The sequence below is a fragment of the Aulonocara stuartgranti genome (assembly GCF_965226115.1).
Source record: "Aulonocara stuartgranti genome assembly, chromosome: 7".
NCBI classification, from domain to species: Eukaryota; Metazoa; Chordata; class Actinopteri; order Cichliformes; family Cichlidae; genus Aulonocara; species Aulonocara stuartgranti.
The window spans coordinates 67,352,734-67,357,996 of record NC_138945.1 but is presented as its reverse complement, the minus strand read 5'-3'; the positions used below and the strand labels follow the sequence as shown (position 1 = coordinate 67,357,996).

The 5,263-nt window shown below is 40.3% G+C and overlaps 1 long non-coding RNA gene across 1 annotated transcript; it reads right to left on the bottom strand.

Moving 5' to 3' along the window:
* Nucleotides 1–1,809: 1,809 nt before the first annotated feature.
* Nucleotides 1,810–2,818, bottom strand: LOC309710519. Its single transcript, XR_014277732.1, has 3 exons — nt 2,770–2,818; nt 2,484–2,571; nt 1,810–1,823 (listed from the first exon to the last, which is right to left on the bottom strand). It is a non-coding gene; the product is annotated as an uncharacterized lncRNA (long non-coding RNA).
* Nucleotides 2,819–5,263: the final 2,445 nt, after the last annotated feature.

The window sequence follows — 5,263 nt, the reverse complement described above, 5'->3', positions numbered from 1 at the left end:
ATTTTTGGTGACACATACTTCGAGCTGACAAGGTAAACTGTTAATGTGACAGACAGCCCTCACTGCAGAGAGATTTTTATAACCTTGGACAGCGAATAGTTGAAAGCAGGATTTGTGAGTCACCTTGAATAAATGAGATGTTGTTTATGTTATATTTTATGCAGATATGAAGTATGGCTGGTAAACTGCAGAGGTATTAGGCAAACATGAAGAGAGAAGCGGTGTGAGATTTTAATGAATAATTGAAGACGGTGATACTTTCTTCAGTCATATTTGGATGAAAGTGGCCCATTAAAATTAGTTAAGAGGATAAGAAAAACTTGAAATCACTGGAAGGCAGTACTTCTGGCTTTAAGAAATACAACTGAATGCAATAATAATACATTCAGATATGAAGTATGACTGGGTGAGTGCCTAGATGAGTTTAACCACAGTGAGTTGAATGAAATCATTATTTAAAATTGACAGCTTGTCCCGAAGGCTTTAGATCCAAAATTGTCGCTCTTTAACTTCGTCTTTGAGTGGACAATTTTGTAGAACCTGACAGTCTTTTCTGTTTTTAAAAAAAGGAATAAAAGAAAAAGGAGAAAAACCTCTGTGCCGTGTCCAAGTGCGATAATTTCGAGCCAGATTCAGATCCGAGGCAGTCAAATGCATCACAGAGTTGATTAGCTTTCAGCCTGATATACTTCCATTAATCATTAGCTTCTATTAGGACACCACTGTGGCTGATTGCTCTCTGCTTCGGCTCAACACATCGTGGTTTTGGCAGAGGTTTTTGTGCCTGTGAGAAACTGTGGCGGTGTAATTTGAGTTTACAGGGGCGCTTCTTAGGGGCATGAATGCACCCAGCAAATGTCATGCAATCTGGGCAGTCATATACAAAAACGTGCATCTTGCCTCTCCAGCTTCATGCATTGCTCAGCACATTGTGCAGAAACAGACACACACATCTAATGGATGTTAGCATGATCCTCACAATGATTATAGTCCATACTTGAGTTTCCTGCAGGCCATACATACTGGCAATGTAAACTCCGAGTGTTTCTATGCTGCCAAAAACAAACTCCTCTTGTTCCTCTTGGTCATATTTTCTGAAATGGTTACAATCTACTGAACATCTATTGCTGAATTCACTGGCTTTATCTTATTCTACTGTGAGTTAACACTGGCTGCAGAGGCGGAGCCAGACATTTGAAACACCCGGGGCTTAGCCCTAAAGGGTAGTATGCATGTGGGATTATTATTTTAGAAATGACTGAAAGACTGAAAGATTAATAGGTTCTGTTTTGAGTTTTGTTCAAAAAAGAATGACTTCATATAGGAAAAAAATATATCACATATGCAGGACACCATAAACTAGTTTTTTAATTAAGCAGCAAGGCAGAACAAAGTCGGGCCTGTATCAAGACACGAGGACTAAACCCCAATTCAACCAGACCAAGAACTGATCTGGAATTAAAACAGGACTACAACAGTTCAAAATCAGGACTACTGAGGACTTAACCAAGACAGAACCAGAATCAGAACTAGATGATAGTAGCACTAAAAACCATCATAGACCTGCACTACACTTATTTTTTAATTCTACCAAAGTCCACTATTTAGACTGAGAAAAGTTTATGTAATTATTTAGTCTTGTTGTGCAAACAAGCCTGCAGAACTTAATATAGAATTTGAAAAATAACAAACCTAAAAAGAAACACTAGGTACAAGATACATGAGTACCTATGATACGGTGATACTTTTGGTAAACAACCATTTGACTAACATGTGTGTCTCACCTGCTCTTCTTCATCTCTGTTCCTCTCTCTCTCTTTGTGCTGACAATCATCAAATATACAGTTGAAACCAGATATTTACACACTCTTCAGATAAAAACACTTTTTTAATTGTAACATCAAATCAGACTAAATGTTTATTTTTTTAGATTGATAAATATAAAAAACATTTGTTAATTTTAAGAGTAAAGAGATAAACTGTCTGTATTTCTTAATTGCAAATGGCACCAAATTGTATTCAAAATTGAGCCACACTTATGGAGCTCCACAGTTCTTTTCCTGGTGTTTTGGCTTATATGCATCCACAGGTGTGCCACCAATTTACTCACATGGACTCTACTAACCTATCAGAAGCTTCTTCAGCTCAGAATGGAATCGTCTGGAGTTTTCTTATTAATTAACAATAAACTTAGTGTATATGTACTCCTAAATTTGATGAAAGTGATAAAAAATAGACAGCTCTGTCTCTCTTTATTCTGACATTTAACTAATTCAAAAGATATTTCAATATTTATCCAAAACAAAACAAGTTTACTCTAAATTGATGTTGTACAGTAAAAAAATGTTCTTGTGTTTTCCATAAAGTGTATGTAAATATCTGGTTTAAACTGTGAATATACTGCTGTGTATTGAAATTCCTCTTGTTTTGCATAGAAATATACTGAACAACATACAAAGCATAATATATAAGATAACATTTACCTGAGTTTTTTCTTTGAAAGAAGCCTCTAATGTCCATTCTTATGTTTCAGTACATAACTGAAACCGATTTAGTCGGGGAGGGTAAGAACTGAAAATATGAAATAAACACATGTAAGCTAAGACTCTAAAAAAATAGCATTTGTTCGGCTTTTCATTTCGCCATTTGTTGATTCACTTGAAGAGCGAGTAACGTAATATTGGTCAAGTGATCAGTTTGATATCAATCTTTCGTGGTTCACCGTCATATTTACATTATTTGTACGGTACGAATGATTTGCTTTGGTACCTGCTCAAACTTAAGCTCTCCTTAGTATGGCTGGCTCCGTCTCTCCAACACCGCACACAGGCAGCAGCTGCCCCGCCCTCTCGCTCAGTCGCTTAGTGCCTGAGCTTGGATCATACCAATATCAGGGGGGGATTCACGCACAGTCGTAAATTCCCTCAGTGTGCACTATGTGCTTCGAATATTGTGTGTACTTTTTGTTTTATACAGTTGTCAGCCAGGCATCTAACTATGAAAAAATTGCACTCCAAAAGACCCCGGGCTTCTGACAAAACAACCCGGGCTTAAGCCCAGTAAGCCACCCTCACGCTCCGCCCCTGACTGGCTGTATCACCTGTAGCAACAAGCTCCTTAGTTTCCGTTGATGAAACAGCTTTAGGTGAATACAAGTTAGCTACTGCTGTTTCACAGCTATGACACCAATATCGTGTGGCGCAAAGAAAGCAAGTTTGCAGGTGAGTCTGCAGGTGTCCTAGATGAAAGCTGAAGTAGAGCTCTTTCCAGCTGACACACATTTACGATTTGCATTTCACAGAGGCGTTTCTTTTGCCCTTTTTACATACAAATTCAAAATAATGCTTATACTTGCAGAAGGTACACAGGCTGTACTGTCTGCTCTGTCAGTAGCAGAGTAAATATATTAACTGGCACCAATACACTACAGAAAATAGAACTAGTGCACAAGGACGGTTCATGAATGTAGTGAAGGAGGATATGCAGAGAGCTGGTGTGACAGAGGGGGATGCTCGTAATAGACACGGAGAGGTGGAGGCAGATCATCCACTGTGGTGGCCTAAAGGGAAGAAGCAAGAAAAGGTAGATCTGCTGCTTTCCTGGTGTTCGTTACTGTCCTCTACTATAAGTATGGCTGCAGAATTTAAGGACATGGCACAAACAGTTTACCACAATGCAAATATATCGTCATAATTAGCTTTAAAGTGGCAGCTGGATAACAAAATGACTGCTGGGATTGACTGTGAGGCAGGGCTGGACTGGCCATCGGGCGTACCGGGCATTTGCCTGGAGGGCCGCTCGTGATTTTTCGTTTTTATGGGCCGATGGGGTTTTATTTCTTTTCTTTTTTTCAACGGTATAAATGAAAGGTGGTGGATTGGCCAGTTGGTCATGATCGACTCTGGGCTGGACCAATTACAGCCGAGGAGGTCGGACTTTAAAGTTGAGGTGAAAAGGAACACGGTTTGTCCCGCACTACTTCAGCTAGAAAGTTGCTAATTCAATCATGAAACTGATCGATGATCAGCTGATCGGCTTTTCTCTCTGCGCCGGAAAAAGGAAACCAGCGGATGTCGCGCTAAACAACAGCAGCACGTTTAAGCTTGATCAGCTGTTGTTAGAATTGATTTAATATTAATTTCTAGTATCAGCTGATGTTTGCTGGAGCCACAGCTGTAAAGCTGCTGGTCATGATGTCGGTTTGGATATGTGGTGAGAGGGAAACATGAAGATGAAACCAGGAGACGTCCTTACTGAATCATCAGAGCTGTGATGGAGAAACAGGTTTACCTTTAGGTGACATGGATGAGTTGAAGTTATGAACTGTTTCTGAGAGACAAATAACACCAGGATCCTTTTCTAAGCAGCTGACAGCTGGTGACTGTGCAGGGGCGGGTCTAGCAAAGTGTTGCCAGGGGGGGGGAGTGGTTCCCTTTTTTTTTTTTTTTTTTTTTTGCTGGGAGTTGGCAACCCTATTAGTTATAGGTATATGTAATTATAAATTAGGTTGTTTTATATTTTTGCTAAGTACTGTTTAGAATAGCAGAATCATGAGGATGGTGAGGTTTAAGTTTATTATAAAGGCTTTATGGCTTTAATACCACGGAGGGCCGGTCACTGGTCAAAGTGCCCGGGCTGATTTTTTGTCCCAGTCCAGCTCTGCTGTGAGGCTTTCAAAGAAGAAACTAGTGATCGATAATCGGAAATAAACCACAACTATCTGTTTCATTAGCATCTAGCAGCACAGTGTCAGCACGCTGATGTGAAAGTGAGAAACACACAGGGAGGGAGCATTTCAGCTAACAGGGGATTTCTTCAGACCCTTTTTGTTTTCCAAACAATATTCATGTAATGCCAGACGCAATCTACGTCTAATAGAACTGAGATTTCTGCTTCAATCAGATGCAAAGCCACTGGGGTACACTCAGCATGAGAAGCGGAGATAAAGACAGAAGGCAGTACTGTATGTGGCTGTGTGATGTAAAGCAGGTGAAACAGGCAGAAAAATGACAGGGACAACGAAACAAGAGTCAAAGAAGGTGAGTTAAGATTCAGAGCATCCACACACACTGAGGATCCTCGTCTCTGGATCACAGGTGAGCTCATTGCCTCATGTCATGGATGTCTGACTGAGGCAAGCACAGGCAGGGCTCTGACTGACACGACGCTCTGCCTGCTTACATTTGGAAATAGAGTCGTTACTACTCGTTTAAGGGCTCGCTGCTGTTCTCACCATCTTCTAGTTTGTCTTCCTAAAGTCCTC